The sequence below is a fragment of the Lissotriton vulgaris genome, chromosome 7, assembly GCF_964263255.1.
Source record: "Lissotriton vulgaris chromosome 7, aLisVul1.2, whole genome shotgun sequence".
Taxonomy (NCBI): domain Eukaryota; kingdom Metazoa; phylum Chordata; class Amphibia; order Caudata; family Salamandridae; genus Lissotriton; species Lissotriton vulgaris.
In genome coordinates this window covers 1,757,795,022-1,757,821,107 of record NC_141695.1, presented here as the reverse complement: position 1 = coordinate 1,757,821,107, position 26,086 = coordinate 1,757,795,022, and the positions used below count along the sequence as shown (strand labels likewise).

At 46.1% G+C, this 26,086-nt stretch overlaps 1 protein-coding gene across 2 annotated transcripts in view; it reads right to left on the bottom strand.

The window, feature by feature from the left end:
- The window catches only part of LOC147706598 (cell adhesion molecule CEACAM6-like), a 452,704-nt gene extending 438,716 nt beyond the window's left edge, over positions 1-13,988 (bottom strand). Inside the window, exon 1 of one of the 2 annotated variants that reach the window (XM_086929104.1) lies at positions 13,658-13,988. The gene's annotated coding sequence lies outside the window, so the exon portion shown is untranslated. The remainder of the gene's footprint in view (positions 1-13,657) is intronic. The other variant, XM_086929103.1, reaches the window with a different exon arrangement.
- Between the last annotated feature and the right edge of the window lie 12,098 nt (positions 13,989-26,086).

Sequence of the window (26,086 nt, the reverse complement as noted above, 5' to 3'; positions counted from 1 at the left end):
GTGAGTATAAGGGTCATGCGTTGTAAGATTGCGGTGTTTTATGTTGTTCCTGTGTTATAATGTCAAGCGGAGTTGAATGCCTGTAGTATGATTGAGGGAAGGTTGTGAGCGCGCGCAACCGGATGAAATCTTATGTCCAGAGGACTTAAGTGGTTCGGGTGTATCGAACACCCAGAGTAACTTGTCTACCATTGAAAGGGGGTCATGAGGTACCATTGATTTCCCGACAGACCGATGATAGGGGGAGCGTATGAGTGAGTGAATGAGTAACGGACGCTGGTCGTACGTTTACTGTGTGTAAGTAACCTATCAGTTGAGGCGATCGTCGGACCGTGAGAGGGAAGACGTTTTGTCAGTTGAGGTGACAATTACAGTTAGACTGTGGCCGTACAGTCAGAGAAAAGTGATCGCTTGGACGGAAGTAGTCATTTTTCAGTGTATGAATGAAAACGCATGTGAAATCGTGAGACAAGTTGAGAACGGAGGAGAATTGCTGCAAGAGGGAACGAGTGACGTCAGCATAAAACCGCGCTGAGATTGGTTAGTCTGTCAGACGTCAGCGAAGAGTCGCATAGAGATTGGTCGGTCAGCGTAGAGTCGCGCTGGGATAGGCTAATTAGCAAGAGTCGCACAGGGATTGGTGGTTGTCATCGAGACGCAAACAAGGAAGAGAATTAGTAAGGAACATCGTACGTTATCGGAAATGAAGTGTTTCAAGGGTTTAGGGAAAATCTTTAGGAGAAAAAGGAGAAATCTATATGCAGGAGAAGAAGCTCCACCAGAAGGCACACCAGCTTATCATATGGCAGTAAATGTAGGCTTACATTCGATACTGTGGATTTCCGAGTGGCACAGGCTAACTGAAGGGCATAAAGAACTGGCGTTTCCGAGATTCGGAACGTTTAAACTAGACGTGTTGAACCAGCTGAAAGCGACAATGCTTTCAACAAGACCTCTACCGAGGCCAACACAATTTGAAGCACTTGGTGTATGGTTTAGGACCGCACACGAAAAGGGCGTAAAAAGGCGCCAAGAAAGAGTGAGAAGATCGGTAAAGGCAGTGCAGGATGCTAAATGGGACGAGGAAGCTAAGAAATGGAGGGTGCAGAAGATAGAAGCAGATAAACTGTACCCGATGTTGGAAGTTACGGGAGAAAGGAAACCTCTAGAACAGGAAGATGAGGAAAGCGAGTCGGAGGAGGATCTGATAGAGAGGCTATTAACAGATAAACCACCTCCATACAGCGGTGAACTTGCGAGTCCCATATTACCGCAAGCAGACGGAGCTAGGTGGGGGGAATATAAATCGATCCCAGTAACGGAGTGGGACGCTAACAAGACTGAGGAAATACCCCAAACTAGTTCCGAACAGAGAGTAGTGGGAAGATTTGTGGTCCAAAAGGTTCCTGAGACGCAATGCGCAAGGTCGTACCAAATGCCAGACGCTTTACAAGTTCCTGTTACCATAGGCCCTATTGTGTCAATCTACAACCCAGAAGGGGTCCAGCAGGAGGAACAGGCACGATGGGACAGTGAAAGAGCAGAAGTGGAGAATAGGAATGCCACAATGAATCCCCAAAGGCAAATACTAGCACCGATGAGTCGGAGTACCCCATTAGATTCTGCAACGGGTCCCAGGACAGAACAGGGAGGTCAAAGAGGGCCAATGGATTTGAGGGGTCCTAAACCGAAGTCTTTTAAGGAGTTAAGAGAATATTTGAAAGAATGGGAAACTGTCGAAGAGGCTCGGGGTAGGAGTTTAGAAACGGGACCTGAGTGGAGAGAAGAGGACAACAGGATTCTCTCTCATTGTGGAGCTGGCGAAAGCAGCCCCGAGTGGGCGAGAGGAAGTCAAGAAAGCAGAAGAGATACTTGTCCTACCATTAGCGGCAATAGACAAATGTGCGATGACAGGAGCGCAGGGTGTGGCGAAGTGCCTCGCGTCACCTTCAGTGAAGGGGAACGTAGGACACAGGAGTACCGGAATACCTTTAGGTGCACACGCCATGCCCCAGGTGAGGATGTGAGACACTGGAATCACGGAAACATGGAGAGTCGCGAAGCGTCTCGACATGCATCCGGTGATGGTGGACGGAGTCAGGAGAACATAGGGAGTCGCGAAACGTCTCGCCATTCATCCGGTGATCACGAAAGAGATCACGGGAACATGGAGGGCCGTGAAGGACCTATCGTTTATTAAGTGACACCAGACAACAAGCGTGTTACAGTGGGTTAGAACAGAACGGTGGATCCTATCTCATATCTGGAGAAACCGAGCCTAAAAGACGGAATGTAGGGTTGGGGGACGGAGCATTATTCCACCATACCCCACGCGAAGATGGAAAGGCTTGGGATCTAGAGAGGTGGGAACAGAGAAATGGAAGCAAGGCTCCTCATAACTCACCTGTGCTCAGGCGTAGGGCGCATAGTGGAGGTGAGAGGGATATGAGAGAACAACACAGAACTGAAATGCTGAAAGCTGAAATAAAGGCAAAACGGCTTGACGTAATGAGTCTGAAGTCAGACTTGGATGAAATGATTGATGGCACAGTGGCACTGGAGAGATTAGACTTGTATACACCAGACGAAATATTGTTCTTATCCAAAGATATTACTCGGAGGGCGAGGTCAGCTCATGAGAACCTATCTAATTTGGCAAACAGGTACATGGTAGACCTGTCGCGAACTAAGGCTTTACAGAGTAACCATAGGCTAACTTGCACAGATCGGGATCTGGATGAGCGTAGAACGATCGCGCTGAAGGTACACATAAGGGAATTGATCTTAAGTATCAGAATATGGAAAGATCTGGATAGATGGGAGGAAAGATGGTCCAAGAAGGGCTCTGTCAGACGGAGTGCACTTGGGAAGTCCCAGGACGCAGATTTGATGCGAATGGAAGCTTTCCCTTTGCGAGAAATCGCGAATGGAAGCTACGTTCATGTGCCCTGGAGTAGGGGGGATTTGGCGGCATTTACCAATTCCTTCCCAAAGCTTAGAGATAATCCCGTCGAGTGGTACAAACAGGTAGAAAGATTCGTGAAGATCTCGAAGGTACTGTGGATCGATTTGAACACACTGTTCGATATCGTAGTACCCGGAGATTTGTGGACGGCGTGCAAGCTTAGTGTTGAATGGCCTAATTGTGAGCCTCCGAGAGATACCCGGACGAATGGTCCATCAGTTAGAGTCATGGAGAAATACGAGAGAGTAATAACATGGCTAAAAGATAAAGTGCCGGTGCAAGACATAGACTGGGTTAAGATAGATCGAACTACTCAGGAACCGAAAGAGACAGTTCATGAGTTCTATGAGAGATTACTGAAAGCATTCAAGCAGTACAGCGGGTTAGATGTAATGGATCCTAAGGACATTGGACAGTTTGTTTCAAAGTTTGTCCTCGGATTGAGACCAGAAATATGCCTAATGATCCAACAGCATCTGATCTGTTGGCAGAACAAACCTTTAGATGAAATTCTGAGGTATGCAAGGTACTGTAGTGACGAGATAGACTCTAAGGCAAAGAAGCTTAAAGAAAAGTTAATGCTAGTGCAAATGCAAGCTGCTGGAAAGGATAAACCGCGGCAACAGGGAACAGGAACGCAGGCGAAGAAACAGAATAATCAGAGCAGAGATGAGGAAGAAAGACCGAGACCGAGAATGGATATCGCGACACTGAAAAAGACGACGAGATGCCATCAGTGTAACGAGGTGGGACACTGGCGACGCGAGTGTCCTTACAATGTTGAGTCAGGGGAATTAGAGCAGGAGGAGGAAGAGGTTCAGAACAACGTGGTTAAGGGAGCCACAGTCCCGAAGGGCAAGTTTGTCAAAGGGGGGACTCAGACTCCTCGAGCCCCGTTTCCTCAACCACCTCGCATCTCAAACGGAGGGAAAACCTACAGACAGATGCCATTGTTTGTAGGAGGAGAGGAATGCTACTACGTTGATCCACTTACAGGGCAGCGGGCGAATAGGGAGGAAGATTGTACTCTAGGAGCCGCCTTGGAAGTAGATCAGAGAGGACCATACGTAGAGGCTGAAGTAGCGGGATGTCCTACAACCTTTTTGGTGGATACGGGGGCCACTCGATCCACGTTGAGATCCGCGGTAGTCCCAGGTCTGCCAATATCAGGGGAAATGGTTCAGGTGGTAGGAGTCGCGAACAAAAGGATGACGAATCCCCTGACCGAACCAGTGTCAGTAAGGATAGGGAATTACAGTGACGAACATCAGTTTGTGATCTGCGATTCTAGTCCTGTGTGCTTACTAGGGAGAGATTTGCTGTGTAAACTGAATTGCACGATACATTGCACACCAGAAGGAGTAGAAGTGCAGACCAATGATGAGGATGCTGATTTTAAAGTCGTAAACTCACAAGAGTGTGTGGAACTATATCCTACCTTAACAGTGGAGGAGCTTCCACAGGACTTGAGGGAGAAAGTCTCAGCTGAGGTATGGGATTTTACTGGGGAAGAAATAGGATTGATCAAAGGAGTAGAACCGGTAAAGATCTTGGTAAGACCCCACGCTGAGTATCCAAGAACACCACAGTATAAGCTAACGCCAGAAACGATTGCAGGAATAAAGCCTGTGATCGAATCCATGATCAAACAAGGAATACTGAAGGAGATCGTGGGTAGTCCATGTAACTCCCCGATCATGGGTTTGCAGAAGCCTAGTGGAAAATACAGAATAGTGCAGGATCTTCGAAAGATTAATAATATTGTTGTCTCATGTTGTCCAGTGGTACCGAATCCATCAGTGATATTATTTCAGATACCGTTCCAAGCTGAATGGTTTACAGTGATAGATTTGTGCCAGGCTTTCTTTTCGATACCTTTAGACGAAGAGAGTCAGTATCTTTTCGATTTTAAGCTGGAAGATCGCGTTTTAACATGGTGTCGTATCCCTCAGGGGTATACAGAAAGCCCATCGATCTTTAACCAGCTATTGAAGAAAAATCTTGAGAGTCTAGTACTGCCCAAGAATTCAGTTCTGGTCCAGTACATAGACGACCTCCTAGTTGCGTCAGAAACTGAGGAAGCTTGCAGAGAAGACACCATAACCTTGCTAAATCACTTGGCCGAGAACGGACACAAGGTGTCTCCAAGTAAGTTGCAATATTGTAAAACTGAAGTGCAATACTTGGGCCATAGGATTGAAAAGGGAAAGCGGAAGGTGTCTCCAGACAGAATAGAGGCGATTATGAAAATGAACGCGCCTACAACACAAAGAGAAGTCAGGATGTTTCTGGGCATGGTCGGTTATTGTCGACAGTGGATAGTAAACTTTTCACTGAAGGCTAAACCGTTATTACAGCTGACGCACAAAGGAGTAAGTGATCCGGTACCATGGGACAAAGATTGTTTGATGGCATTTTTGCAGCTGAGGGAGGACTTATGTCGCGCCCCGGCTTTGGGAATGCCAGATTACACTAAACCTTTTTTGCTTTACTGCTGCGAGAGAGAGGGATGCGCTTTAGCGGTTTTAGCTCAGATCCACGGAGATGCGCGCAGGCCAGTGGCGTATTTTTCGGCTACATTAGATCCAGTAGCCGCAGCGTTGCCCGGATGTCTCAAATCCGTAGCTGCAACGGGTGTCAGCATCGAGAGATCCGAGAGCGTGGTGATGGGACACCAGTTAGTGGTGTATGTGCCGCATTCTGTGGAATTGTTGATGACCAGGACGAAGACTCAGCATCTGACAAATAGCAGGCTCACACGCTACGAGCAAGTCATACTGGCTGCCGAGAATGTGACCCTAAAAAGATGCTCTGTCTTGAACCCTGCAACCTTGATGCCACTTCCGAATGAAGTGGACGATGAAAATTGTACAGATCATGACTGCCTCGATGTGACTGAACTATGCACCAAACCGAGACCTGATATCGTAGATGAGCCATTGACAGACCCAGACGAAATTTTCTTCGTTGATGGTTCATGCGTAAGAAACGATGTCGGTCAGCTGAGAGCAGCTTATGCAGTATGCACGATTACCAGAGTTATAGAAGCCGCTTGCTTGGAAGGAGTACACTCCGCACAGGTAGCTGAAATTGTTGCTTTGACTCGTGCTTGCTTAGCAGGCGACAAACTTCGAGTCACCATATACACCGATAGCCAGTATGGTTTCGGGGTAGTTCATGATTACGGGCAGTTATGGTCTCAAAGAGGTTACATGACCTCCTCGGGTTCTCCCATTAGGAACGGAGAATTCGTGAGACTTCTGTTAGAGGCTTTGCAAAAACCTATGGCCATAGCAGTGGTCAAATGTGTGGCACATACAAAGAACCTTGATTTTGTGTCACAAGGGAACCGCTACGCGGATGAAGTAGCGCGCTACTGCGCGGAACAGGGATATTCTCACACTGATGTAAAAGTGGGGGGAATCCAAGAAAGAACTGAATTGACCATGTTGCTAGACACTGTAGATACGTGGGATGAATTAAGAGCAGTACAGGAAAATGCACCAGATGATGAGAAAAGGAGCTGGGAAACAGCAGGTTGTGTAAAAAGCAAGATGAATTTTTGGGTTTCTGCCGATGGGAGGGCAGTTTTACCAAATGAACTTGTTAGTCCAATGGCAAGGAAATTGCATGGATCAGCACACATAGGGAGAGATGCTATGGTGAGAGTATTCAGACAAACATGGTTTAATCCTAAGTTTAGAGTAGCGGCAGAAGCAGTGTGTCAGCGATGTGCGATCTGTCAACAACTAAACGTAGGTAAGAGAACACCAGTTACATTGAGTCACATTGGGAGGTCTGGGGGGCCTTTCAATAGGATGCAGCTTGACTTTATAGAAATGCCTCCATGCAACAGACTTAGATACGTTTTAGTGATTGTCTGCATATTTTCTAGATGGGTTGAGGCTTACCCTACACGTAGGTGCGATACACTTACAGTAGCAAAATTGTTGCTTAGAGAGTTGATACCGAGGTTTGGGGTGCCATCCTCTTTGGAATCGGACAGAGGAACTCATTTTAATAGCGAAGTGGTGAAGATGCTATGTTCAGCTTTGAATATTGATCAGAAGTTACACTGCAGCTATCGACCAGAAGCTTCAGGGATTGTAGAACAAATTAACAGTACCATCAAGTCCAGACTGGCTAAAGTTTGTTCATCGACATCCCTGAGTTGGCCAGACGCACTTCCAGTGGTTCTTATGAGCATACGTAGCACACCTGATAGAAGAACAGGCCTCTCTCCACACGAAGTGCTAATGGGGAGAGCTATGAGATTGCCATCGGTTCCGACTGCAGCGCTAGTGAACATCACAGACGATTTGATCTTGGACTACTGCAAGGGACTATCTGATGCCGTTAATTCTGTGTCCCTCCAGGTCCAGGCTGCAGAGGTTCCATCAGCACAAGACTTGTGCCATGACCTGAGTCCAGGAGACTGGGTCCTGGTGAAGAAGCATGTCAGGAAGAACTGCTTAGACGTGCGTTGGCGAGGACCGTTTCAAGTCATACTTGTAACGAACACTGCGGTGAAGTGTGGAGGTCTGCCAAACTGGATACATGCCTCACACACCCGAAGAGTGCCAACACCTCCAGAAGAAACAGCTCCTCTCTCGGATGAAAATCCGACGGGAAGCGGAGAAGCCATAGAGGGGGAAAGCCAAGCTGTGGAGGTGATCGAAGAAACTGAAACTGTGTTGGAACAGGACGACGAAGGTCAAGACACTAGTGGGACCGAAGTCGCCTCAGGAGAAGAAAGTAATTGGGAGTCCGACACAGATATCGAGCAGACTGAGAGTGACCAAGAGACAGGTCCTAGAACAAGGAGCGGAAAGACAAGGAGTGACGAAGCCAGTTGGCCGGAGAGAAGGAAAAGGCCAAGTTCGAAAGAAAAGAAAGAAAGAACCCTTGTCCCGATCGCTGAAGAATCGGATCAGGAGGAAGAAACGACAGACTCAGGAACTGAGAGTCCACGAAGATCGAGAAGGGTACGTGTGCCCTGCAGAAGGTACGCCACCCCAGAGTGGACTTATCTAGCAGATGTCTTGGGGACAGAAATCTGGGAGAGTGAAGAGCGTGAAAATAATCGATCTCGATCCATTTGTGGCAGTGGAGATATGGATGTTGACGCCTGGACTCGAGACTGAGGGGTTACTGACTTTCACACTTCCCATACCCCCATACTTGAGTCGGATTACAGATTTAGTGCTGAACAGATTACAATTTCCAACATTTGGTCATCAAATATCAGAGGAAGAAGATAAAGTCATTCGGTTTGAGTTGTTGGAACTTGTTGCAAGAGCTGCAGGTACGAGAATAATTGTTGATACTTAAAGACTTTGTATATAAGTTGTAAAGAAGAAGATAACCTAGCGCCGAGTGGAAAGAAGATAAAATTAGGGATTACATTTAGAGGACGGAGAAGGGCTAGGGTTGTCTGCTGCTAAAAAGAGAAATGACATTTTTGTGCAAGAAGAGACTTTGTTGATAAAAAGCACTTTAAAGACTGAGAAAGCAACCAAGCAACCAAAGACTGGAAAGGAGAACTTTCGCTAGAGAACGAGGTACGCTGTTTTGATAACATGGAGAACGGCAACCCCAACAGAAAAGCTAGATGTATAGTAGGTACACTTATAGCAGTAGTGATATTCCTCATAATTACAGTAGTGACAATATCTTACATAATAGGACATGAGAACAATAAAGAAATAGTAAATGTAAAAACTGTAACGACTTTGAAACCTGCTCTTGTGGGAAAGAACGAACAGAGCAATGTTATACGTGAAAAGGCGTTACTTGCAGATGAAGCTCGTAGATTGCACGTAGACGAGTCACAGGGAAATTTTAGGTCAAACGCATACGCTAAACTGTTATATGAATATATCGATGCCATGGAGGCCAAGGATTGCTACGTTTGTATGCAATTGCCGGCTTCGGTAGATGAAGGCATTAGATATCATCATCTCCCATTGACTTATGGGATAACATGTAGTTTACTGCTTAGTATATTTTATGGTAGAGAAGGATTTGAGTACTACTTTTCAAATTATGATTCGGTACTGCCTGAAGTTCCGAATTATAAGCAAATGAATAAGTGGGACTATTACAAAAAGGAGGATAGACTGGCTAAATTCTTTCTTCCTTGGGATACATTAGATACATCATATGCACGTAGAAATAATCTGACTTGCAAAGTGTCAGAGGTAGAGAAAAGGTTTATTGCACAAGTAGATGACCGATACAGAAGGCAGAAGATTCTAAAAATGTCAGGACAATGGAAAACAGATTGGACAGAAGAAGAGAAGGCACATAAAAAGAAAGGTAGCAATGGTCCAATAGCATTGGATAGAACGCAGAGAGGAAAGTTATGTTTAACTCGAAGCAAGACATATTATGAGAGTGAATTTGTAGGTGAAGTTAGTTGCGAGCACTCTTTTAAACTGGAGTACTACACGAAAGATTTTATGAAAGGGATGCAAGCTATTCCGAATGTGTATTTTGTATGTGGGAGAAATGCCTATGTAAAACTACCTGACAATTGGTATGGTTCGTGTTACTTGGCAATTGTCTTCCCCAAAATATATCATGCAAAGGATTTAGCGATCATAGAAGGAAAGGCTTCGACGAGAACGAAAAGGGAAGTAGGAGATGCAGAGGTAGTAGGTGATGTATTTGGAGCGATGTTTCCATTGTTAGGCTTGATCCTCAACGATGTTAAGATTAGGAGGTTAGCGACAGTAGTGGATAGATTGTCTGCCAGTACTGCAAGGTCATTAATGCTAGTAGAAGGTGAGATGCAGTCGATCAGAGCAATGGTTCTTCAGAACAGACTTGCTCTAGATGTAATACTAGCAAAAGAAGGCGGAGTTTGTAAAGCTTTGAAGGTTCAGGAATGTTGTACTTATATTCCTGATAATTCAAAACCACTTGAGAAAGTCATACGGAACATTACACAGATTCATCAGGAGATCGAAGATTTATCAAAAATAAATGTTTGGGAAAAGGTCGGTCATGGAGTGGGAAAGGTTGGAAGTTGGTTTGCTAATCTTGGCAAAAGTATAATATGGTACATATTAAAGCCTGTATTAATAGTATTAATTTGCATAATTACATTATTAGGATTAGTAAAATTATATAAATGGTATAGGTCGAACCAGTTACAAAGATCGATGAGAGATCAAGAAAGGAGATTAGCTATGTTACAAGATCAACAGTATAAAAGTCTGAGAGCACTCGAATCGATAAACAGAGGAAATGAGGTAACTAGTTCTGTATAAAAGGTTGTATTCAAATTGCTTTTAGTGATGACTCCTAAAAGTCATCAAAGGGGGGAACTGAGAGAGCGCAATTTGAATATAAAATATATAGTAGCCATATTTAGACGTATATGTTATAAACGTAGGAATGAAACGCATATCGTAATGTAAAGTTGACGATAATAGTATAAAGGTCAACTAACGTGATAACATGGTATAGGAAATGTAAATGTATTCACATGTTAAACATGCATTAGATTTAGAAGGCCCGTATATATGATGGGTAGACATAGAAATGTGTAGAATTGCTTATGAAATGTAGAACGTGCACAGTAGAATACATGTACGTGTATAACTTTAAAATGGAGTAACATGAGAGAAAAACGTAGGGAAATGTAACGTGGAGAAATGTGCAGAGAACCTATTTAACGATGTAACCAGTGAGAATATAAAAGTTATACTCTACGTAGTTTATATTCTAGGTAAAATGTATTCAAGCATAACTAAGACTTTGCTAAAAGTACGAATATATAAATGTATGTTAAAGGTTACACTGTGTAGAGGGTTTTTGTAGGAATGCTGGAAGAGTTTAGGTCATTTGTGATTATAACCCGACTGACCAAGAGTTCGCAGGAGCTTAGTCAAATGTATGTAATTTAATGGGCTTGTAAAAGTCGTAAATAGCTTGATGTGGACGTGAGAGCCAAGAAGTCTAGCACTTGTTAGATTTAAGGTGACAATGCCGGACGGAGCTTATTGCTTGTGCGTGAGGAGAGACACTTAGAATTTGAACTGTGTTTTGACAAGACCATTCACAGGACCTAGAAGGGTCAAGTTAAGCGATATGGAGTTAAAGTTTTGTCTAAGGTCGTTTGACTTTTGCAATAAAAGTGTCAATGAAAGTAGCCAGCGAGATGATGAAGATGACATCTAAGGAGACGGGTCAACTTAACGAACGACGCAAGGAGTGGACCAATGGAAGAAGCAAGAAGTTGACATCATCGGGGAAAGTCCGTGGTGGGCGTCAAGGGGCGTTTCACCCACACAGTGATTGTGTATTTTAGGGACAGCACCCCGGGGAGGAGAGAGCAATCAGAGAAGGGCAATGGGAGGAGAGCAGAGCAATTAGCATTAGGCTAAGGCGAGAGCAAAGACAAGGGTAGATGCCTTGAGCAGATGCGCTGAGAGATCAGAGCGCAAGGGCGCAGTAGGCCGAGGACTCTTAAGAAGAGCGGATGGGTAGGCAGAGAGGGTACTGCTTCTAACATTTAAGAATTCCTTTAGAGGCTAAGAGAGTTTGAACTTCTTTGGGAGTCAAACTGCTGACACCTTTTTAGGGAAGAAACTTGTGAAATAGGGATGTCACATAGCATAGAGTAGGGACAGTTTTAACTTGATTATTTTATCTTACTGCAGATGACGCAGAAGGAACCACTTCACACTGGAGCTTTGATTGCGGATCTAGAGACTGATTTTTGTATTTTGTATACTTTGAGATTTATTCTGTAAGGATTGTATGGCATTCAAATTAACTTCATATAAAACTTTTAAACTTTATCAGTTGTAAGTGGTTCTTCAGAGTGGCGTCAGTTAATGGGGTTTGTCTAATCTATGCGGGGGTTGTCTTTTCCTCAATGACAGATATTAGCGGTCCAAAATAGATGAATGAGATAATTTATTAAATTGATCATAATCATAATTTGATATCAAAATCTCATTCCCGCAGGTGCTACATGGCAAATTCATAGGGTGCTTTGAGGATGATGGGGTAAATCTGTCCAGTATAAGCATGGACCTGTTCTTGCTGGATAAGGGGAGAGGCCCTAGAAATAGCAGGATGTAAGTAGGAATGCCGGCTGCGGTGGGGGGCCCTGGTTGAGACGGTCACCACCACCAGGGCTGTGGCAGAGTTACAGGGCCATCCAGAGGTGGAAAGGTACTCCGGGGTACCCTCTTCAAGAGCACAAAGGGTGCTGAGGCCTAATATCCCCAGGAAGTCTTTGCGGTGGACCCTGAGGTGCAACGGTTCCCCGTCTGTCCTACGGGCGGTTGGAAACCTGTACAACCTGGGGTCGCTTGAACGCTCTGCCCATTGTAGGGGGAGCGTGAGTAAGGGGGTGGACTGACGGTTCACCGAAAATGGGAGGGGCTTTCCCCTCATCACAACCGCTAAGCACCGTTTGGCTAAGGCCACGATGCAAGTTGGTCCATCAGGTGGAAGGCCGCGAGGGGCGGCTTGCCTTTGGATCACCTGTAAGATAACCCACCTTGTTGGCATATTTGGTATGCTAATAAACCTGCAGCAATTTTCACCACCAATAAAAGTTGTCTTGTCTGCTTATTTATATTACCTGTATGTTGCTGCATGAGGGCTGGAGAGTGTGGCCGATATTGGCACTATGTGTCCAGGCCTGTAACTGTGCAGCTCCGCAAGCAGAGATGTCCACAAAACAAACCCTGTAAACATGGATGAAGTGGCGAGCAAATATTTGTGCCTGGTCAGCTCACCTTGTGCCGTTAATCATTTACCATGTGCATAGGTATGGGTGCCCTCTGGTAAGGTTTGTCCTATGTACCCCGGGCCGTGCAGGGCATTGGGGCGAATGCAGCACCCTGGCTATTCATGGGCCTGCCAGAACAAGGTTCTGAGGTTTATGGTTCCTGTGTGACATCACGAAGAGTTTGTTTCTTAGAAATACGTGTCTAGGATCAAGGCAACCCATTTAGTATTACTAGCCAGCTGGCCACCATATAGGAGGCTTCTGACCTTTGACGAGGCAAAGGGAGATTCAGAATTTAAAATAACCTTTACTCTAAAGAGAAGCTGAATTCCCACAAGAAAACCCGCTGCCGATTAATTGTTATTTAGAGTTAACTGAAAGTAGTGCTGCCTGTGATTCCAGTTGCGGCTGGCATACCGGGGTTGGGGGGGGTTTCCTCAGGTTTGGGGTGGGGGGGTTTTCGCAGGTTGGGGGGTTCGCAGGGGAGCGGGACGGGTTTGATTGCGGTAGCATTGTGATTGGTGCAGACAGGCACCTGTACGGAAGCCATTTTCTCTATATAGGCTGCATGCAGCCTAAAGTAGAGAAAAGGGAGAGTGTGCATGACTGGTTTGGTCGGCCCCAGAGGGCCAACCAAACAGTCAGGACCCACTACAGTGGGCTAGCCGTGTCTTCCCTGCTTTACAGCAGACCCGCCCCCCCCCCCCCCCCCCCCCCCAACCAGGCACTTCTACTTTCCCGCAGTGCGAGAAAGCAGAAACATAAAATGTTAGTTTTACCATTTTATGTTTCTGCTTCTGGCACTGCAAGAAAGCAGAGGTGCGACGCTCCTCCACCCTAATGGAGAAGCCGCCCCTGGTCCGTGGCTGAGAGACGCACAGTCACTTGCCAGAGCACTTGTCCCCCCTCCCTTGGTTAAGAGATGCACAGTCACTTACCAGGGCACCTGCTTCTTTCTTCGGCTGAAAGTTCATGCGTCACTTCCCAGGGCACCTGCCCTTGGTTGAGAGAGGCTCAGTCGCTGACCGGAGAAACTGTCTCTTCTGGCTGCTGCAGTCTCCTCTGAAGTTGAGAGCTGTCCCCGTTCAGGAGCCTCCCGCCTGAATGTTAATCTCTCTGCTTCGAGGCACTTCCCTCGCCCACCTTCGGATCCGCTCCGGACAGGGGCGCTCGGATCTGTTTACTTGCTGTTATGCACCCGGACAAGCTGTGGAGCTCCCTGCGCCTAACACGGGTAACAAGATACATTAAATAGAAACTTCCTGGAGCACTGACGTGCCCTTGAACACACATTATTACATGGGCAGAGGAAGTTCTTTACTCTCCAAACTGGCAGTGTTCACTTCAGCTTTCAGGATTAGTTCTTGCTTCTGACCAACCCCGGGAATTACCTCTCTAGTTTTTACAATTCTTTATGAGTTATAACGTCATCTTTCTCTTCCGCATCTATGAATATTTTCGCAATCAAAACAAATCCAATAATTGTCTGTACATTTGGTACTGTTCTCCTCCTGAACTTTAAATTCTTTGGCACAGAAGTAAAAGAACAGCTTACATTGTCGCTTCTCAGTTTGTACATCAGACTGAAATATATTTTGACTGGCCATATGTAAATGAGTAGCAATGTTAATAAAGAATGAAATACAAGTTTAAATATAACAGACAACAGTCCGACATAGAAACTGCTTGGTTTAAAAGGCAGGTAAAGGTCTGAATATAAATCAAGTCGAAATTTGACATAAGGACTGCTCAGTTTAAAAGAAATATAAACAGATGGGTAATATTCAATCAATCAATCAAAAATTCATAAAGCACTGCAAAACACCTGTGAAGGTTTCGAGGCACTAGAGGATTGTTCATTCAAACAACCAGGTCTTAATTTCTCTTTTGAAATTCTGGAGTGATGGAGCGGTCCTGAAGAACAGGGGTAGATTGCCCCAACGTCTCTAATAAAAGAGAGAAACCCACAAACCAAAGGGGTAGGGTACCAAAAGACAACCGTCAGAAACGGTTCCCCTTTGGGTAACTTTAAACACAACAACAGTTATTGCCACACCATTACATATATGGAAAGACTTTTTAACCACAGACAATGATATAGAAAGAAATATAGGTGATACGTTTTTTAAAAAAATGTACATTTTATTACACATCATTAAAAACAGTAAAAACACAATTAATATATACCACACAAAATATGGGAAATACACAAAAATGGAAAAGAATTCCAAATTACAAAGAGTGATGAAAAACGCTAGTTGGAAGGAAAATAAATCAAACTCCAATTCGTAGTATTATCGCAAAAGGAGTTGTTGTATCCATAAGCTTAACGGGTCAAGACTCAACATTAGCATCGACACGTTTCGGTTATGGCTCTTGTGTTTTATAGCCAACACCTTCTTCAGGATTAAAAAATTATTTCCCCCACAGATGCAGTATATCTTCTCAGGGGTTACAGACAGCCCTCAGAGCATTTCTCGGCATTATCAATATGCAATCCAAAATTGTTTGGTGTGATGAGATGGGTTCATCTATGAGGGGTCAGTGACCGGACATGTTTCTCAGCTTTCTCTGAGGGACGTAAGAGTCTTGCATAAACATATGCTAAGCAGTTATTGGAAAGAGTCACAAAGGTACTTCTTTTCTCTGTCCAATGAGGGGCTCTTATAATGTCATTGCCCCCTTGCAGCTAGACCGCCCGCAGCCTGCTGTGTATTCAAAATGGGGTTCCCGTCATAGAGTCTCGTACCGATATGCCTGCCTGAACCCATCACATCAAACCAAACTACTAATATTGTGAGGTTTGTGTAAAAATTACATTTGTTTTGCATTTTGGGTGGAGCAAAAAGCGACACACATACCTTCAAACCACTGAGAACTTTTCAAACAAAATCAGTAATGAAATGTTTTTAAGAATGCTAATGCTGCAATCCAATAAACTACATACAAATTAAATTCAGACAGAACTAAAGAATTTGCATACTATTTTACTGTTACCCCCGTACTTGTAATGTTGACCTTTTCATCAGGAAGCAGTTTCTTTAATTTTTCAACTTTCAACGCTACTTGAACCCACATTTATCCGGTCACATTTCACTGGGCAAGGATAGAAAATGGAAGCTTTAATTCATGGAAAAGGAGTGAGGGAACACGAAGCTGCTGCTGAGTGTCTTTTCACTCACCAGCATGTGACACCGAGCTTCCTGCAGTCCCCGCAGTGCAAAGCTGGGGTCTCTGTGTATAGCTATGAGTTTAGCCACCTGAAGGGCCCCTCAAAGAGCGCAGCCACAGGGGTCATGCTGGAAACGTAGGCATACAAGTCCCAGAATGCAAAGTGCTCATGGCCCAACAGCTAAGACTCAGCGAAGGAGTCGCAGGTCTTGAGGTATCTTGATAGTACAGAGACCTACACTTGTGCACAGACTGGGAAATGTGCAGACCGGGGTGAGAGGAGGAGGAGGGGGGCGGGGGCTGTAGGAACTCGGCACAGATACTGGGAACATTGTAGAACAAGCATTTGTAATGCAATAGGTCTTGCATTAGGAAAGTTTGAGCTATTGGTATTGTAAATGACCAATTTTTTATTTATGTGTTGGTTTTGAAAATAGCAAAATTAATAGCTTTGTCATTTACAATGCCAATAGTTTTAACTTTCGCAAATGTGACACCTATAGCATTAGTAATGCAATATGTGTTGTATTTACGTGACTTAGATCTATTGATATTACAAATAAAAATGGCTTTTAATTTTTTTAAATAATTAATACTTAAATAAAAGTTATTGTAATTTATAATGGCAATAGCTTTTGTAAATAACTTTTGTGAATATAATGTTCATTGTATTTTATTGTGACGAAAATCCAAGAACAGAAGTGAAATATTAACATCTTTTTGTGACATTTGTAATAAAGCTTGAAAAATTGAGAGAACATATTTGAACCAGTTATTGTTGAATGGTTGCACAGATTGATGCTGTGGTGGCACTGAGTGATGTGGTGGCGACGAGTGATGCTGTGGTGTTCAGGGATGCTGTGGTAGCGCAAAGTGATGTTGTGGTGCCCCTAAGTGATGCTGTAGTGGTGCTGAGTGATACTGTGGTGATGTGATAGATAGAGTGAGTGCGATAGATAGAGTGAGGGTGATAGATAGATAGAGGGAGGCGATGGATAGATAGATAGATAGATAGATAGATAGATAGATAGATAGATAGATAGATAGATAGATAGATAGATAGATAGATAGATAGATAGATAGATAGATGGCGATCGATAGATAGATAGATAGAGTGATGGCGATAGATAGAGTGAGTGCGATAGAAAGACAGATAGAGTAAGGATTATAGATAGACAGATAAAGTGTATTTATGTTGCATTGAGTAGAGTGTAAGTATGAGGTGTGTAATTATATGGCCCTGAGTGGTATTATGTGGAGTGTATTTACGTTGTATTGAGAAGAGTGTAATTATGTGGCACTGAGTGGTAATATGGAGAGTGTATGTTGTATTCAGTAGAGTGTAATTTTGTGCTGTGCAAATATGTGGCACTGAGTGATATTTGAAGCGTATGTTGCATTGAGTGCAGTGTAATTATGTAGCATATAATTATATGGCACTGAGTGGTATTGTGTGGAGTGTGTGTTGCATTCAGGAGAGTGTAATTATCTGGCGTGTAATTATCTGACACTGAGTAGTATTTGGAGTGTCTGTTGAATTGAGTGCAGTGTAATTACGTTGCCTATAATTATGTGGCACTGAGTGGTATTATGAGGAGGTTATGTTGCATTGAGTGCAGTGTAATGATGTAGCGTATAATTATGTGGCACTGTGACACTATGGAGAGTTTTACCCTCCCCTCAGTGGAAGACACCATGTTTGCGATTAAGTCTTTGAGATCCGGTGCCCCTGGTGATAAATGCCCGGCCCGGGTGTTGGCTGCAGTGGCAGAATAAGTGGCATTAGTCGTTTCACAAATAATGGGTCTATCCTTCAAAACATCTAAGGTTCCCGAGGAATGGAAACAGGCAAAGCTTCTTCCTTTGTTGAAGAAGACGGGTGCTGATCCTGCTGTGCCGGGCAACTATAGACCCATTTCCCTGCTTCCAGCCATGGCGAAAATTGGAGAGAAACTTGCCTTTTGTCAGCTGAATGCCTTTGTGGAATCCTCGGAGGCTCTCCACCCTGCCCAGTCCGGCTTTCGTGCAGCACACAGCACGGAGTCAGCTTTGGTGGAGATCACAGAGGCGATTAGGGAGTGTTTGGACAGTGGCGGCAGAGCGGTTCTAATTTTATTGGACCTCTCTGCCGCGTTTGACACTGTCCCGCACTCACTCCTCCTGACTCGATTGGCTGAGATTGGTGTGCTGGGCTCAGCACTAGAATGGGTGAAATCTTTTTTGTCCGATAGGTCCCAGCAGGTTTGGATCCCGCCTTTCTCTTCCTCGGCCAAGCCTCTTACTACCGGGGTGCCCCAGGGGTCTACATTAAGCCCCTTGCTTTTTAATGTGTACCTTACCCCACTCATAGTGCTGGCTGAACAAATGGGGGCCAAAATTATAGCGTATGCAGATGATACGCAACTTCTATTTACATGGCCTGATACAGCACTCAACACTGAGGTCATTTGTTCTTGTCTTTCTGCGGTTTTTAATTGGTTAGCAGTGGCACAGCTAAAATGCAACGAAGACAAAACAGAAATTTTGTTGTATGGCCAGTTTCCGCCTAATTTTAGAGAACTCTTGTGGCCTCCGGATTTTCCCCAGCCAAGTTCAGTTACCATCCCTGCAAAGAACTTGGGAGTATGGTTTGAGGAGGATCTGAGATTTGAGGCACACATAAAAAAACGTACAGGGGTGTGCTTCGGATCCCTCAAGGCTATGAGAAAGTTCTTTTCATATCTTCCATCTTCAGCAAGAGAGTCGGTCGCGAGGGCCTTAATATTATCACGGCTCGACTATGCCAACTCTCTTCTTAGTGGAACTCCAGCCTTCCTAGTCGCCAGATTACAGATCATCCAAAGTGCGACGGCGAGACTTCTGTGCAATGTGCCCAGTAGAGAGAGCGTGCGAATCCATTTGAAGGAACTACATTGGCTGACGGTGACTCAAAGGATTACTTTTAAAATCCTAACACTAGCATTTAAAGCAGTCAATGATCTTGGGCCTTCCTATCTGAAGAAAAGATTCAGCCGCTACACCCCCACTCGATCTCTACGCTCAGCTGATTGTAATTTACTTAGTGTACCTCGCTTTCGGCGAATGCGCCTTGGAGGCCAGTCAATTGCCGTCCTTGCGGCTTCGGCCTAGAACACTCTGCCTTTGTTCTTGAGATCAATCCAGAATGTTGTACCTTTTAAGAAGGCACTGAAGACGCATCTTTTTAGATCTGCTTATTAGACTTTGTAAATGTTTTTTTTTTTCTGTTTCTTTTTGGCCACCTGCTTGTTTTCTCCTTTCGTGCCAGGATACTCTGGTAGTAACAGAGCGCGTTATAAAACAGCTAAAAATAAATAAAATAAAATAAATATTATGTGGAGTGTATGTATGTTGCATTGAGTAGAGTGTAATTATGTTTCGTGTAATTATGTTGCACTGAGGAGTGTATGTTGTATTCAGTAGAGTGTACTTGTGTGGCGTGTAATTATGTGGCACTGAGTGGTATTTGGAGCGTATGTTGCGTTGAGCGCATTGTAATTATGTAGCATATAATTATTTGGCACTGAGTGGTATTGTGTGGAGTGTGTGTTGCATTGAGTATAGTGTAATTATGTGGTGTGTAATTATGTGGCACTGAGTGGTATTTGGAGTGTAAGTTGCATTGAGTGCAGTGCAAATATGTGGCGTGTAATTATGTGGCACTGAGTGGTATTTGGAGTGTATGTTCCATTCCAGAGTGTGTGAGGGTGCAGAGTGGAAGGGTGCAGAGTGTGAGGGTGCAGAGTGTGAGGGTGCAGAGTGTGTGAGGGTGCAGAGTGTGTGAGGGTGCAGAGTGTGTGAGGGTGCAGTGTGTGTGAGGGTGCAGAGTGTGTGAGGGTGCAGAGTGTGTGATTGTGCAGTGTGTGTGAGGGTGCAGTGGGTGTGAAGGTGCAGAGTGTGTGAGGGTGCAGAGTGTGTGTCAGGGGCAGTGTGTGTGAGGGTGCAGTGTGTGTGAGGGTGCAGTGTGTGTGAGTGTGCAGAGTGTGTGTGGGTGCAGAGTGTGTGTGGGTGCGGTGTGTGTGTGGGTGCGGTGTGTGAGGGTGCAGAGTGTGAGAGGGTGCAGAGTGTGAGAGGGTGCAGAGTGTGAGAGGGTGCAGAGTGTGAGGGCTAATGTGTGTAGGGCAGTGTGTGAGGGGCAGTTTGTGGGGGCCATGTGTGTAGGGCAGTGTGTGAGGGGGCAGTGTGGAGGGGTCAGTGTGAGTGGTATGTGTGAGTGGAGGGTGTAGAGTGTGAGAGGGTACAGAGTGTGAGAGGGTGCAGAGTGTGAGAGGGTGCAGAGTGTGCAGAGGGTGCAGAGTGTGAGAGGGTGCAGAGTGTGCGAGGGTGCAGAGTGTGAGAGGGTGCAGAGTGTGAGAGGGAGTCAGTGTGTGAGAGAGGGTCAGTATGTGTGAGGGGGGTCAATGTGTGTGAGGAGGGGTCAGTGTGTGAGGAGGGATCAGAGTGTGAGGAGGGTGCAGAGTGTGAGAAGGTGCAGAGTGTGAGAGGGTGCAGAGTGTGAGGGGGCATTTGTGGGGGCTAATGTGTGTAGGACAGTGTGTGAGGGGGCAGTTTGTGGGGGTTGATGTGTGTAGGGTAGTGTGTGAGGGGGCAGATGGTGGGGGCTGATGTGTGTAGGGCAGTGTGTGAGGGGTCAGTGTGAGTGGTCTGTGTGAGGGGCCCGGATATAACTAGCAAAGAAAATACCCTACCTGTGACAAAACCACATGTTTTGAGAGAACTCGCAAGACTTTAAAAATAGCAAGGTCCCAGTCAAAATCTCTATTATTGGACAGGGTGCAAAATATGTTACTGCAGTTACTAAATCTACCTAATGATCGAGGCATATTAACCAAACATACAATTGACCTAAAGATGCAAATACAATTGTCTCAGAACTGTTCTTTTTCCACGTGCCCCATTTAGAGCACATAAGAAAGGGAAATTACAATTTTTTTTTTTATTTGAACCTATACTGTGCTAATGACAGACACCTATTGGAAGGACACATGAGTAGGTTCCGTAGCAAGAAGATAAAGAAAGGTAGCATTGGGAAGGCAATGGCCGAAATAAGCAGGTTTATTAAGGCCTAATACCCAGAGCAAGCAATGTAGAATGCATGAGGTCTGACCTAACTGGTGGCTTGCATGTAATAGAAACATGCCTGGAGAAATCTGGAAATGCTGCTTCCATCCTAGTGAAATGTGTATGCACAATCAAAATAAGGGATATCCTGCATAGAAAATGGTAATGGGAGATAAAGAAGTTACAACATTTAGCAATAGTGGTTTTTGAAGTAGCTTTTCCAACATCCAAGCCTCCTAGCCAGGAGAAAGTATATCCCTGGTTTTGTACAGGAGCATGGGTCATACTGCACATCAATGTTGCATAACACTTCCTTAGACAAACAACACTCGAGGTGTAAGAAAAAGGCTGGGCAAATAGTCTAGATTAAGCAGGTGAATACTATGTCATTTTAAAAGTGTTTAGGGTTTTCATTGTGTATGTAATGGCAAGGAGGAATGTTCTTATACATGAAAGCAGTTTCATGCCTCAGAAATCGATCAACTCCAAGGGCATGTGAACAATGAGTGATAAGGTGAGGCTGAGGTGTCCACATAGCCAGAAGGCTTTTATTACAGGCAACAAATGTAACAAGCCAGTCAGTTTAAGTTTGTTGGCTTTGCAGGAGGTAGAAAATAATGCAGAAGGCCTATTTTTCTAGGTTTTGATGGCTGGTAAGTAGACTAAATTAGTTGTTTTTTACTACGGCTTCCTTTGAAGTCGATGGGGGGGCGGGGAGCGGCTTCCTTTGAAGTCGATGGGGGCGGGGGAGCGGCTTCCTTTGAAGTCGATGGGGGGGCGGGGAGAGGCTTCCTTTGAAGTCGATGGGGGGCGGGGGAGCGGCTTCCTTTGAAGTCTGATGCCGAGGCTCAGACACTGTGTGATGTGGCTGGCGATGTGCTTGCGCCTGGCTCACATGACCTGTGTCCTATCCGCAGTTTTGGGTAGACTTTTGAAAGCCTTACTATAATCTCGACAAACAAGCATTGCTATAGCAATGCTGTAGTCGAGACCTAAAAACGAATGATTGGAAAGGAGGACTCAGAGCTCCACCCACTAACATAAACTAGCAATGCTGCAGGCACAGATCGAGGTACTTATTCATTGTAATGGCCACACAGGTGGGTTGTGGATTAGGCTAAGCAGTTGGCAACTGCATAGCGAGTCTTTGCAGGTATGGTGCCTGTTCCAAGTCACTCGGTGCCTCATATTCAGTGTAACTGAATGTAAAAGTGTGACAGCCTTATAGAAGTACAAATATGCAACGAGGGGCCTAAGTGAAAGAGTCTTTGTCAGATACCCTGGCATCTTCAAACAGAAAGACTGCTGGAAGTTATTTACTGGGAGATGCAAAGGGAAACATAAAGGGTTATATCAGGATTCACAAATTGTAGATGAAGAAAGATGTGCATGAGTCGAATACAGACGATAGCTGTTTAAATGTATTTGTTGCCTAAAAATTCAGGAATGTTGAAAAGAAACACAAGTAGAGTTTTAATGGGTTTTTCTCATTCTTCTTGGAATTTACCTCAGGAATATTATTATATTTCACTGTTGTTCCTGCAGATTTTACTTCTTTTCCCCTCAGAAACTCGGAAATGTTTTTGCAATTTTTTTCCTTAGATTTCATTGACCTCCAATTATTACAATTAAACCAAAGTACACTGTCTGATGGGCAGATTAGATGCTTTAAGCGCAGCCGATAGTTATTTATTTGTGAAAAGTGAGATGTCAAACAGAAATCAAATCAATTGCACGTGAATTAGTATTACAAACCGTGTTCCTATGCCTAGTAAAAATTACACTAACTGGCTAATCTTTTTTTTGTAAGGTGTTTTATTTCCTTTATAGATGTTCTATCTGAGGACATTACAAACGGAAACAATGTAGGATGCATACACTCTAAAATGCTGTGAACGGTAGATGCTCCTTTGCTTTCCACACATATTGGGTAGATCGTTGAGACTTCAAATAAAAGTAATCCGAAAAGTTTCTGAATAGGAAGTGCTCACAAGTGTGACCCGACACGTTCTTTGTTAAGACTTCCTAGTACACGTGACCCTATTCAAACATTCCACAGTGAGTGCTCCAATCAAGGAGCTTCGGGTCGAAGACAGAACATAAATGTACTAATGTCATCCTTATACGAATGCTTTAAAGTTACAGAAAAACACAATTTGTATAGAAATATGTGTTGGACAGGCCACATGAAAGGCCGCTCTCCCCCGGCCCGACCAGGCCTGAGCCCGGTCACGCCGGTACTACACACCACCCTTGCACGTCCTCCGTCCCCTCAGGGACCCCTGCCCTCGAGCATGTCAACCTCGTGGGTCCGATCCACTGCCAGCCCACGCGCCCATTCCGGAGCGCCATCTTGGACACTCCACCACGTGGCCACCTGGCCCCCGGCCGACCTCAACCCTGGGCCTGGCCAGGCCTCAGACATCCCGGCACCACCATCCACCCAGGAGGTGAGCGGGCTACTTGGCAAGTCAATGGGAGAAGGAGGTGTCGATGGCTCTCCCCCACCAAGTGCCGCTCGCCCATCGCCTCCCCGAGCGCTGGCTCCACCCCCCTGCTGGGTGTCTGGACTCCCTCATCCCGGACCTCCCGACCTCCAAGTGCGAGGGTCCGGACATCAAAGCACACCAGCCCTATAACTGGGGCAGCTCCAGAGCAGGAAGGCAGTTGTATCTTGGAGTCGAGAGACGTAAAGAGGAACTCATCCTAGACGGACTACTGGCGCTGCCGTAGCTCTGTCTTGTGCACCATCGTCCTGCCTGTTGGCGCTGCCACAAGACTTCGCAACCTTCATCTCCTTCATCGTCGTCGGGACCTGCTGGCGTGGCCGCGGACCGTTGTAACCGTCATCTTCACCGGGACCTGCAGGCTCCGCCGCGGACCGTCGTTTTTCCTTCGTCCATCTCGGGACCTGCTGGCTCCGCCGCGGCCCGATCATCTAGAACGCCGAGCTCGAGGATTGAGAGCTATTTTCCACTCATCGGTAACAAGACTGTCCCGCTACCCCTTTTCCTAAACCAGAGACCAGAACCGAGGGGACCCCTGAGTCCAGACCTCCTTGTATCATATCATCGTAACCTAAGAATTGCATATAAAGCCTCGTTAAACTTCAACCTTGTGTGGTGTCCGTCTGTGGGGGGGGAAGTTACTTGTCTGTACAGTCGTTGGAGACGGCTCTCCCCGGAGACCTCTCCCCGTAGTCTCGGCCGACCCTCCCGGTCCGTCTAACAATTGGTGGCCAGCGGCGCGATCCGAATCACCGCATAACGTACAGAGAGTAGCTCACCCCACGACGAAATCACAATGACAACTAAAGAAAGCGGATCAACCGAGAAGTTCCAAATGGAGAAATTAGAGGAGTACAGCCATCGTGAACTAAAACAATTCTGCATCGAACTGGGTATCGCTACCACCGGACTAAGCACCAAAGATGATTTTAAGCATGCCCTAGAATCTTGGGCAGAGACCGGGGCTGCCGGAACCCCCGATCAAAGCACCGCAGAAAAAACCACCACGGCCCCTGAAGGGCAAAGAACGGGTCTCTCGCAAGACGAGATCCAGGAAAGAGAAAGAACCCGACTACACGAGCTAGAAATGGCCCGGCTCAAAATGGACGTTGAACTTAAGTTGGCCGAACAAAAAATCAACTTAGAGCACCTGCGTCTCCGAGAAGAAAGAGAGGAGAAACAGAGACAAAGGGAGCTCGAGGAAAAGAAACTGGCATACGAACACGAACGGAACCTAGCCGAGATCAACCTACGCAAGCAGAATAAAGAAGTAGGGGTGCCCGAGCGACCCCACACCTCAGGGGCCACAGAGAAAAAGGTACACATCCCCAAGGATGTTGTCCGAGAATATTTCCGAGAGGACGACATCCAACAATGGTTTAAGGCCTATGAAATCGCTATGACTGCACACCGGATCGATAGAAGCGATTGGGGAGCCGGTCTATGGGGGAGATTCCTCAATGAGGGCCGCGATACCCTGCTACAGCTCCCGGACCACCAGATGACCTCCTATGACCATATGAAAGCGGCACTCCTCACCCGCTATGGCCTCACGCCCGAGATGTACCGTCAGAGGTTCCGAGACTGCACCCGCATCCCGGGTACAACTTGGGTGGACTATGTAACCTACTTTAGCCGAGCCTTCGAGGGCTGGATCAAAGGAAGCAATGTCACGACCTATGAACAACTGTTCAATCTGATGGTATGGGAGCATCTGTCGAACAATTGCTTCATTGAACTCCGCCAACACCTCCTCGACAGCAAGTTAACGGATCCCCGGCAGCTCGCAGCCGAAGCTGACCGGTGGGAGATCACCAGAGTGGGCCAGAATGGGTCCTACGAACAGAACCAGAACAACAATGGTCAGCACCGACCCAGAGGAGGAGGAGGGGGCCAAGGACGAGGAAGAGACAACGCTCCGGTCGCCCCCGCTACCAGCACCACCCCCCCGGCCAACCGGGGCAGCACCCCGGCGCGACCGGGGTACAGAGCCAATGTCACGTGTCACCGATGCCAACGGGTCGGCCACTATGCAAACGACCCAAATTGCCCGCAGTACCAGAGCCCAAGACCCCGCCAAGTGGCCGCTGCGGCCCTAGGGGAAGAACAGATCTCCGAGGAGCAGGAAGAATACGAACAAGAGCATCAAGAGTGGGAGCCAGCCGCCATGGCTCTAGCATGCTTAGGGGGGAAAGACATGGTCCCGCGGGTCCCCCTACCCGCTAACACCCAGAAGTACAGCCAATGGGTGAGCATCAATGGACGCCGGGCCGAAGCCCTTCGTGACACCGGGGCCAGTGTAACAGCCGTCCGCTGTCACCTGGTGACCCCAGAACAGTATCTACCGAACATTCTCTGCCCTGTACGATCAGCCGATAACTCGGAAAGTCTGTGTCGGATGGCCTGCGTCCCTTTCAAATGGGGAGGGGTCTCCGGCATGTTGAAAGTAACGGTCCGAGACGATGCCCCCGTAGACTGCCTCCTGGGAAATGACCTTGAAAGCTCTCCGTGGGCAGCCGTGGAGCGAAAAGAACACCTGGGGATGTTAGGCGTCCCGGACTGGGCGTGCGTCACCACCCGGTCCATGGCCGCCCGTGCCAACCACCGCCC